The sequence below is a fragment of the Cherax quadricarinatus genome, chromosome 7 (genome assembly GCF_038502225.1).
Source record: "Cherax quadricarinatus isolate ZL_2023a chromosome 7, ASM3850222v1, whole genome shotgun sequence".
NCBI classification, from domain to species: domain Eukaryota; kingdom Metazoa; phylum Arthropoda; class Malacostraca; order Decapoda; family Parastacidae; genus Cherax; species Cherax quadricarinatus.
The window spans coordinates 36,266,644-36,279,094 of record NC_091298.1 but is presented as its reverse complement, the minus strand read 5'-3'; positions in this window follow the sequence as shown (position 1 = coordinate 36,279,094).

The following is a 12,451-nucleotide window of genomic DNA, read 5'->3' as shown; positions in this document are numbered from 1 at the left end:
AAATGTTTGCCATTAGAATGAGAGAAAGAGCGAAGTTAGTGCAGCAGCAAGTAATTTTAAATTGAAAAAAGCAGCGAAGAAGGATGAGAATAACTTTAAAACGTTTAATGTGTTGTACTAGATGTTGCGTTTGTTTAATCTATGTATGAGAAGAAAACATAAATGGTTAAGAAAAACCGAAAAGTTGAAGAATGAGTCTTTTGAGCAAGATATGGAAATCTTTATTGAGAAAGCATTTCTCCAGTTGCTGGCTCCTTCAGTCCAGTGGTGAGAAGAAAGGTGGAGCAGGAAGAGTTTGAGGTAATCATTCCCTCAGCCTGAAGGCGATGTGTTTAGCCCATCAGTCTTGAAAGAAGTACAGCGTATATATATATATATATATATATATATATATATATATATATATATATATATATATATATATATATATATATATATATATATATATATATATATATATATATATATATATATATATATATATATATATATATATATATATATATATATATATATATATATATATATATATATATATATATATATATATATATATATATATATATATATATATATATATATATATATATATATATATACATCAACAGGATTTTTCTCCTCTGGATCGCAACACTGAATCTCTGGAAAAGGAACCTGGCTGCTCTGTGATCCTTAGCTTCTGTGAGGAGCTTTTCACCCAACTCTTTGATTAACTTTAGAGCGCATTTGCCCCATGCTACAAGGGTCTCCGACCCTACTGGGATGAAATTACAACTAGGGGGAAGGCCTTCATATCTGCAGATCTTCTGGGTCTCCTTGTAGCTGGCGGCTCTATTCTCTTCATCTTCAGAGTATGGCAAGTAGGTGTACGCCAGTGTGGTGGCACAGGTGAAGTCCCAGGCAATCTGCTTACGTTCTTTTCAGTGTAGCAGAGTGACTCCATTAGGACGCTGTTGACTTCCGTTTGACATTTGTACTTCGGGTTCCCGTTCAGTTGGGCAACAGGCTTGTGGCGAGACTTCTCTTTATGATGTCGTTGACCTCCACATGTCTAGCATACTTCCCTTCTGATGTATGACACAAGAAACCATGTTCAGCACCCGACGCCCTGCAGGAAATACACCTATGTTCGTTGATTATGGGGGTGGCAAGGTGAAAAGCAACACCGATCCTGGTTGGTTGTGAAATCATCGCAACCAACCGGGTAATAATCACAGCTGTGCGAACAATTCTTCCTGAAGAGCATGCTCTTGGGAGCACAACTGGGTCATCAGGCCATCGACACAGTCATCAAGGACAAACTGAGTGACCTGTAGGGAATGGAGGAAGGAATAAGTGATATTGTTGAGGTGTGCACCCTCTTTCGACAACCCAGCACTCACTCAGCACATCAATCTTTAAAAAGGCACTGAATCTATCACTGGAAGACCAGCAATGGGATCAAGCAACTCTCTCAGTGCGATTAGGAGGTATAGGGGTGCGCAAGGCAACGCAGGTAGCTTTACCTGCATTTTTGTCCTCATGCATGGCTTCCAGTGGACTAGTCATGGATATTATCTCCGAACGTTGACAGGTGCGGTAGGAGCTCAAGATCCCAGGTTCATTGAGGCAGCCACGCGGAGGGATACCCTTGCAGATTCCTCCAGCAGACCAGCTCCTCCCAAACAGCAGAGACAGTTAGACTGGGACAAACTGATCATGGAAAAAATTGCCAACACAGTGCTCAACAATGCATCATGAAAGGACAAAGATTGTCTCCTATCAGTGAAGGCACCACATTCAGGAGATTTCCTTTTAGTTGTTCCCAACTCCCCCCTGGGCACCCGACTCGACAGGACATTCGGATTGGTGTTGTTGTTCACCTAGCCTCTCCCATACTCACCGAACCTAGGAGTATTAGTGGCAGGGCGTCGGCTGATCAGTTCGGACTTCATGGTCTCGTGTGTCGTACATCAGAAGGGAAGTACGCTAGACATGAGGAGATTAACGATATCATAAAGAGAAGTCTCGTCACAGCCGTTGCCCAGCTTAATTAACAGGAACCCCAGGTAGGGGGTCCGAGGGAAGTCGAAAGCATCCAGATGGAGCCACTATTGTGCCCTGGAATGATGGTAAGCAGATTGACTGAGACTACACATGTGCTGCCACGTTGGAGGACACCTACTTGCTATTCTCTGAAGTTGAAGGGGGTGGAGCTGCCAGTTACAGGGAGACCCAGAAGATCCAGAAATGTGTAAACCAACCGACCTGCACCCTTGCTATAACTTCATCCCAGTAGGGTCGGAGACCCTTGGAGGATGGGTCAAATATGCTCTGAAGTTCCTTAGAGAGCTGGATGATAAACTCATCAGAGAAATCAAGAATCACAGAGAGGCCAGCTTCCTCTTTCAGAGACTCAGTGTTGCGATCCAGAGGGAAAATGCCTGCAGCATTCTGGACATGCAGCCCACCACCGGGGAGTTGGACGAAGTGTTTGAGATGTTGGCTCTAAGATATTATTTATGGTGTTCTCATTTCTATTGTATCTTTGTTAATGTGTTTCGTTTATAAATAAAGTTTACATAGAATGTAGAATATAGGGGGAGGTAAGAGAGGAAAATATTCAATGCTCCGGAGAGAATCTCGAGTTTCCCCTGATGTAAGCTTATTCTTCTCTCTGAGGATGAGGGACCCCATTCCAGGACCAGAGATGGTACCTCTCTCTGTACACACACACACACACACACACACACACACACACACACACACACACACACACACACACACACACACACACACACATATATATATATATATATATATATATATATATATATATATATATATATATATATATATATATATATATATATATATATATATATATATATATATATATATATATATATATATATATATATATATATATATATATATATATATATATATATATATATATATATATATATATATATATATACATATATGTATATCAGAACAGGCGAAATATTTACAATCACTAATCTCAGGTAGAAGAAGACTCGAATCTATGAACCTCGGTACAAGGTACGCCGTGCTCTACCGCCGTACGACACTGGACCACTACCTTGGCGCCCAGCCAACGCTAGACGTTTTGACCCAGGGAGGCAGCATTCAGGCAGGTGGTGTTAGCTATTTTATCACATCCCGTGCGTGCATCGACCGACGATAAATTTTTACAATGTTCAGAATACGCAGAACAGATGAAGGAGACTCCAACCTACGAACCTAAATGAAAAAAAAATATATTTCTCTAAATGTATATGAGAAAATTTTAGAAAGGACTAAATTTTAAATGAGTTCTTGGTAACTGACCCGTTTTACCTATTTTGCACGACATATATATAAATCGTCTTCTTCTTTCAATAAATCGGCCGTTTCTCGCTAAGGTCGGGTGGTGCAAAAAAGAAAAACTTTCATCAACATTCTCCATCACTGTCTTGCCAGAAGTGTGCTTACACTACAGTTATAAAACTGAATAATTAACTCCCCTTTTTCAGCGTGCACATATGTACTTCCCATCTCCAGTCTGCCGATTTCGCTGAATTCCTTCATAAATGTTACTTTGCTCACACTCCAACAGCACGTCAAGTCCTAAAAACCATTTGTCTCAATTTCCTTCTAACACACTCACGCATGCTTGGCGGAAGTCCAAACCCCTCGCACACAAAACTTCATTTACCCACTCCCTCCAACCTTTCCCAGGCCGACCCCTACCCTGCCTTCCCTACACTACAGATTTATACACTCTTGAAGCCATTCTATTTTGTTCCATTCTCACTACATGTCCAAGCCACCTCAACAACCCCTCCCCTGCCCTCTGCATAATAGTTTTGGTAATTCCGCTCCTCCTCCGAATTTCCAAATTACGACTTCTCTGCATTATATTCACACCACACCTTGTTCTCAAAAATGACATCTTCACTGCCTCCAGCCTTCTCCTCGCTGCAACATTCACAACCCAAGCCTCACACTAATACAAGAGAGTTGGTATAACTATACTCTCACATATTACCCTCTTTGCTTCTATGGACAAAGTTCTTTTTCTCCACAGACTTCTAAGTGCGCCACTCACATTTTTTCCCTCATCAATTCTATGATTGACCTCAACTCACACAGACTCATCTGCTAAAACATCCACTCCTAAATATTTGAATACATTCATCTCCTCCATACTCTCTCTTTTTTGTTATCCTCATCACCTAACTCTTTTCTATATTCACTTTTAATTTTCTTCTTTTTCATTCCGTACCAAATTCATCCACCAAATTCTGCAACTTCTCTTCAGCATCTCCCAAAAGCACAATGTTATCAGCAAAGAGAAACTGTGACAACTAGCACTGTGTGTTAGATTTTTTATCTTCTAACCCCACACCTCGTGCCAACACCAGCACAATCACTTATCTTACAACCCAATCAATAAATATATTGAACAACCATTGTGACATCACACATCCTTGTCTAAGGCCTACTTTTACTGGGAAATAGTTTCTCTTTCTCCTACATACACTCACTTGAGCCTCACTATCCTCTTAAAAGCTCTTCACTGCTTTCAGTAACCTACCTCCTAGGTATACTCAACAGACTTACTCCTCTATAAAATTTGCACTCTCTTTTGTCCCCTTTGCCTTTATACAAAGGAAACATGCATGCTCTCTGCCAATTCCTAGCTTCCTTACCTTCTTCCATACATTTATTAAATAAAATCACCAACCACTCCAAAACTATATCACAACCTGCTTTTAACATTTCTATCTTTATCCCATCAATCCCAGCTGCCTTACTCCAGCAGTGATAGTGGCAGCCGCTTTAAGTGACAAGTGGTTTACAGCTCAGGAAGAAGGAAGATGAGGAGAGTTAATAAAGAAGATGTGAAGGTAGGAAATCGATTCTCTGTTCTCCAAGACGAGTGTACTTCAGTGGTTAGTGAGGTTGAAGGTACCACTTATTCCCCTGCTAATCAAGGTAAGAATATTTTAATAGTAGGCGATTCTCAGGTAAGATATATGGACCGTGCATTTTGTAACAGAGACAGAAAGGCCAGACAGAGAGTGCCTTCCTGGAGCTGGTGTTGGTGACATAGTCAGCAGGTTGGATAATATTATGGCAGGTAATGGGAACAAGCCCATTATCTGTCTTAGTGCTGGGGGTAATGACACTGGGAAGCGCAGGAGAGAGGAGCTGCTGGATAAGTACAGGTCAGCCTTAGAAGTAGTTAGGTCTACAGGAGGGGTCCCAGTCATATGTAGCATCTTGCCTAGAAAGGGAGTGGGCAATGAATAGATGTCTAGAGCAATTGGTATAAATTGCTGGCTAGACAGGTACTGCAAGGAACTTACAATCCCATTCATTGATAACTGGGACCTTTTCTTTGGCAAACGTGATATGTATGCAAGGGATGGGGTTCATCTCTCTGGGGATGGAGTGGTTGCATTAGCCAATTCAATTGAAAGGGTAATTGATGACTTGTCAAACAATGGCTGCAATCAAACAATCAGGCTGCAGCATTAGGGTTAAAAACAGTAGTTATTACCGGGATACTTCAGGGATATGTTTAAAAGGCAATATTCAAAATAAAGTTGCTAGTAATGGCAAACCAATTGATCAACAAACAAAGAGAGATAATAGAGGGCAACGAGTGACTAGCTTCCTTAAGGTCTACTATACAAATAGTAGGAGTCTAAGAAATAAGATAGATGAGCTAAGATTACTTGCAAGTGTAGGTAATATATATATTATTGGTATAACAGAGACCTGGTTCAACCTGAAAGATAGAGAAATGCCTTCTGAATGCAACATACAGGGTTATAAACTATTCCACACTGATAGGGTCAACAGGAAGTGGTGGTGTGGCGATGTACGTCAGAGAAAATTCATTTACGAAGCAACTTTCAATGTGAACAGACTGACTGATGTTGTAGTAACCAGGGTTAAGCTTGATACTGGTACTGACTGATGTTGAAGTAGCCAGGGTTAAGCTTGATACTGGTACTGACTGATGTTTCACTAAGTGAAAGGCATGGTGTCTGTGTGATGGCATTAATTTACTTCACTGGCATAAAGAGTTCTGAGAACTGCAAATACATAAGATTGAATGATTGCAACGGTAGATTCTAATATAAGAAGAATTTGGGCTAAAAAAAGAAAAATTAATAATTTGGAGGATAAAGAAGATCCTATTCTTCCGAGTAGTAGACATGATAAAAAATTAGAAACATCGAACACAGAATCTGTTTGGCTACAGTTTCTCGAGGGACGTGACAAATCAATTCTGGGTATGATTTATAGGCCCCCAAACCTTGATAGGGAGTGCAGTAAGCTGTTATGGGACGAAATTCATAAGGCATCTAGATATGAAAATATTGTGATAATGGGAGGTTTTAACTTTAGACAAACTGATTGGAACAATATGACAGGAAATCTTGAGTCTAGTGACTTTCTTGATACGGTTCAGGATTGCTTTTTAGAACAGGTTGTGACAGAACCAACTAGAGGAAACAATCTGCTTGACTTGGTTCTTGCCAACAAAAATTCACTAATTAATAATCTTGAGGTTAATGATAAGCTTGGGGAAAGTGATCACAAATCACTTAGTTTCAATATATCATGGAATTACCCAGATAACTGCAATCAAATCTCTGTCCCAGGTTTTCGCTTGGCCGACTTCATGGGACTGAAAAATTACCTGGGTGGGTTAAAATGGGATGTCCTGACTATTGGTCAGGTAGGTGATCTTGGTTGCTAATACGACGTTTTTCAGAGCATAGTTCTAGCTGCCCAGACAACTTTTGTTCCGAGTAGGGAAATTAGATCTAACAAAAATAATCCCAAATGGATGAACAATAGATTAAAACATTTCATTGGCCAAAAGAGAGACATATATAGGCGTATCAAAAGAGGGGATAGGCAGTTAAGAAATCAATATATTCAATTGAAGAGACAAATAAAGAAAGGAATAAGAAAAGCAAAAAGGGATTATGAGACTAAGGTCGCAAGGGATTCAAAGACTAACCCAAAAGGGATCTTTCAGGTACAGAAGTAAGATATGGGACAAGATTGGCCCACTTAAGAGTAACTCTGGTCAGATCACTGACAGTGATAAGGATATGTGTGAAATTCTAAATACCTACTTCCTTTCAGTTTTCACCCAGGAAAATACTAGTGATATTCCTGAAATAATAGATTACGTAGAACAGGATGATAATAAACTATGTACGATTGCGGTAACTAGTGACATGGTCCTCAGACAAATAGAGAAACTAAAACCTAACAAATCCCCAGGCCCTGATGAACTGTTTGCAAGGGTGTTAAAGGAATGTAAAGAGGAGCTTAGCATACCTTTGGCTAATCTTTTTAACATATCACTACAAACTAGCATAGTGCCTGATAAGTGGAAAATGGCAGGTGACAGGTCCTTGGCTTCGAACTATAGACCAATAAGCCTTACCTCAATATTGGTAAAAATTATGGAATCAATAACTGCCGAAGCAATTCGTAGCCATCTTGACAGGCACAGATTGATTAATGAATCTCAACACGATTTTACAAAGGGGCGTTCCTGTCTTACGAATTTACTAACTTTTTTCACTAAGGTGTTTGAGGAGGTAGATCATGGTAATGAATATGATATTGTGTATATGGACTTCAGTAAGGCTTTCGATAGAGTTCCACACCAGAGGCTATTGAGGAAACTTAAGGCACATGGAATAGGAGGAGAAATTTTTTCCTGAGTAGACGCATGGTTGACAAATAGACAGCAGAGAGTTTGCATAAATGGGGAGAAATCAAAATGGGGGCATGTCACAAGCGGTGTTCCTTACGGGTCAGTGTTGGGCCCGTTGTTGTTCACAATTTACATAAATGACATATATGAGGGAATAAATAGCGACATAAGTAAATTTGCTGATGACACCAAAATAGGCCGTCCAATTCATTCTAATGAGGACATTAGAGCACTCCAGGATGATTTGAATAGACTGATGCAATGGTCGGAGAAGTGGCAGATGCAGTTTAATATTGACAAATGCAAAGTTCTAAATGTTGTGCAGTTAAATAACCATGCCACATATAAACTAAATAATGTAGATCTTAATACTACTGATTGCGAAAAGGATTTAGGAGTTCTGGTTAGCAGTAATCTAAAACCAAGACAACAGTGCATTAGTGTTCGCAATAAAGCTAACAGAATTCTTGGCTTCATATCTAGAAGTATAAAAAATAGAAGTCTTCAGGTTGTTCTTCAACACTATATATATCCTTGGTTAGGCCTCATTTAGACTATGCTGCTCAGTTCTGGTCACCGTATTACAGAATGGATATAAATGCTCTGGAAAACGTACAGAGGAGGATGACAACGATGATCCCATGTATCAGAAATCTTCCCTATGAGGATAGACTGAGGGCCCTGAATCTACACTCTCTCGAAAGGCGTAGAAATAGGGGGGATATGATCGAGGTGTATAAATGGAAAACAGGAATAAATAAAGGGGATGTAAATAGCGTTTATGTAAATTGTGAACAACGAGAAGCCGAACACTGGCACCTGTGGAACACCGCTTGTGACGTGACCCCATTCTGATTTCTCTCCATTTATGCAAACTCTCTTCTGCCTATTTGTCAACCATGCCTCTACTCAGGAAAAAATTTCTCCTCCTGTTCCCTGTGCCTTACGTTTCCTCAATAGCCTCTGATATGGAACTCTATCGAAAGCCTTACTGAAGTCCATATACACAATATCATATTCAATGCCGTGATCTACCTCCTCAAACACCTTAGTGAAAAAAGTTAGTAAATTGGTAAGACAGGAACGCCCCTTCGTAAAACCGTGTTGAGATTTATTAATCAATTTATGCCTTTCAAGATGGCTACGAATTGCTTCGGCAATTATTGATTCCAAAAAATTTCCAGCTATGGAGTTAAGGCATATTGGTTTATAGTTTAAAGCTAAGGACCTGCCACCTGCCTTGTAAATAGGTATTCCATTTAACATTTCTCCACTTGTCTGGTAATATGCCAGTTTGAAGTGAAGTATTAAAAAGATTAGCCAAAGGTATCCTAAGTTCCTCATTACATTCCTTTAAAACCCTCGGAAACAGTTCATCAGAGCCTCTGGATTTGTTAGGTTTTAATTTGTCTGTTTGTCTGAGGACCTATCAGTAGTTTCCCCAGTAGTGCATAGATTATTATCGCCCTGTTCTACATAATTTATTATTTCTGGAATTTCGCAACTATCTTCCTGAGTAAAAACTGAGAGGAAGTAGGTATTGAAAAGTTCACACATTTCCTTATCTTGTCCCTAATCTTCTGTATACCTGAATAACCCTTTTGGGTTAGTCTTCGAATCCCTTGCGACCTTAGCCTCATAATCCCTTTTAGCTTTCATTATTAATTTTTTTTATTTCTCTCTTTAGTTGAATGTATTGATTTCTCCACTGCCAATCCCCTCTTTTGATACACCTATATGTGCCTCTCGTTTGACCAATGAGATGTTTTAATCTATTGCTTATCCATTTGGGATCATTTTTGTTAGACCTAATTTCCCTACTCGGAACAAAAGTTCTCTTGGCAGCTAGAAATATGCTCTGAAAAACGTCATATTGGCAACCAAGATCACCAAGATCATAATTAGGTCATCCCAATTCAGCCCACCCAGGTAATTTCTCTACCCCATGAAGTCAGCCTAGCGAAAGTCTGGAACAGAGACTTGATTGCAGTGATCTGGGTAATTCCATGATATATTGAAACTAAGTGATTTGTGATCGCTTTCCCAAACTCATCATTAACCTCAGGATTATTAACTAGTGATTCTTTGTTGGCAAGAACGAGGTCAAGCAAGTTGTTTCCTCTAGTTGGTTCAGTCACAAACTGTTTTAAAAAGCAATCCTGAACCGTATCGAGAACTAGACTTCAGATTTCCTGTCACATTGTTGCAATCAATTTGTCTCAAGTTGAAATCTCCCATTAACACAACATTTTCATATCTAGACGCCTTATGAATATATTGTCTAGCACAACAATTTAAATTATCTCTGGTTTACATCGCCACTCCACCACCTTTCCTGTTGACCCTGTCAGTATGGAATAGTTTATAACCCAGTATGTTGCATTCAGAAGGCATTTCTCTATCTTTCAAGTTGAACCAGGTCTCTGTTAAAGCAATAATATCTATATTACCTGCACTTGAAAGTATTCTTAGCTCATCTATCTTATTTCTTAGACTCCTACTATTTGTATGGTAAACCTTAAGGGAGTCAGTTACTCGTTACTCTCTACTATCTTTGTTGATCAATTGTTTTGCTTTCACCGGCAACTTTATTTTAAATATTGTCTTTTAAATATATTCGTGGGGTATCCTGGTAATATCTGCTGTTTTGAACCCAAGTACTGCAGCCTGATTGTTTCCCACAAACACCCATTATGTGGATTACCTGGAGAGGGTTTAGGGGGTCAACACCCCCGCGGTCCGGTCTGAGACCAGGCCTCGTGGTGGATCAGGGTCTGATCAACAGCCTGGTTGGTCAGGTACTGACTTTTGGTACCTGTCCAGTGCCTTCCTGAAGACAGCCAGGCAGTTTTATGTGTCTTGGAGAGGCCATAAAGATGTGCAGGTTTAGATTGTCTCGTGAAATATGATTCACTAAATCGTAATGACATGATTTCAGACAAACCATTCCACGGACGGAGTTAGAACCCGCGATCAGAGAGTCTCTGATCGCGGGTTCTAACTAAGCCCATGATATGGTTTCGTGAAACATATTTAATTCTGATTTGATTAAGATTTTAAAGGTTTTTGTAGACAGGTTTAGTGCTTTCAAGTAGCAGTGGCATCGTCGAGTCGGTCTAAACCTTTATTTTGATAGTCGACAGTGTTAATAATAACCTCTTATAATTAGTCAGCAGTGGTAATAATATCGTCGGTTTCAGCCAAAAGGTGTTCTTATTAGTTACTTAAGAAATATTCTCCTCTCCACCCATTTGCTTTCTTCAAGAGGAATATATTTAGATAACGCAAGCGTTTGGGAGTTTTCATATTCCTTCTTCAACTAGGACTGCAGACTCAAGGCTCTAGCTAGCAGCAACAGAACATAAATGCAGTTTCTTTGAGAGGCCTGGTCGTGCACCGGGCCGCGGGGGCGTTGATTCTCAGAATATCCTCCAGGTAGGTAGGAATATTCTCTGTACGAAGGAGAGTCCGATACCTGCTGCTTCCTCAGCAGGCGTCTACACCATCCCCTTTGGACACTTCCAAGAAGAGTGTTCACAAGCGATGCTGGCTACTGAGATTGTTTGCTAGTAGCATTTCTAAGTCTTCTTTTAGAAGACCTCGCCTGCCAGTGCTATTTGTAGATCTAATTTCTCTTCTTTGTACCATTTTTTCCCTGTTTTCCATCGACCCTCACTTTCCTCTGAGAACTCCGCCTGTCCAGGTAAGAGCATCGCTATTGTGCTGGAGGCGTCCAACTTTTTTTTTTATTTTTTATTAGAGTTCGATTTTTTGTAACTGTTGCTTTAAAATATTGTTTGCTTTTTACTGTAGGTCGTATTACTGCATTCAGACGATTCTGCGTTATTTAGGTTATTCCAGAAAGCGGTAATGTCTTATAACTTAAATATTCCTGGTAACTCAAAACCCATTTCATTTGTTCGTAAGTATCTTGTGTTCAATGTGTAACATATTGTAAATTCTAATGTCTTGTGATTTCTCAGACGTGCAAATGTTGTCATGTTCAGTTGTGACTTACCGACGCAGTTCGAGTTTATGTTAAATTAAAATGACTGGAGGAGAATCAGATGGCTTCATCGGCTACCTGACACCATACCAAAACCTTATTCGTTCATTAGTTAGAGTACAGCTTGCCTCTCACATCTCACCTTTATATAGTAACTCTTATATGTTTGAAGTGATCAAAGTCTCAAGACAGAAAAGACCTCAGCATCTCCTCCTCACCTTTATCAGTAACTTTTTTACCAGTCAGGATTGACATTTCGAAGTGACTTATCGCAGCCTCAGAATCTGTCAAGCTTCCCAAGAACATATTTTCACACAACACTTTATTAAGTAGAGAGTGCATTCTCGCACCGCTACAGTTGTACACACACACTTCTCTGTTATATTTATCAGCTTGGAACACAGATTCAACATATCTTTAAACTTCACTTTTAATAGTTCTTGATTTTAATTTTGTGATCCAGCTTTACATATATATATATATATATATATATATATATATATATATATATATATATATATATATATATATATATATATATATATATATGTATATATATATATATATATATATATATTTAATGTTAATGTAAAAACTTTTAATTATGCACCAAAAGGAACTTAGAAAACTTACCTAACCTTATTATAACAAGAACAATTTATTTTAGACTAACCCAACTTAATATATTTTAGATTTGTTTACAA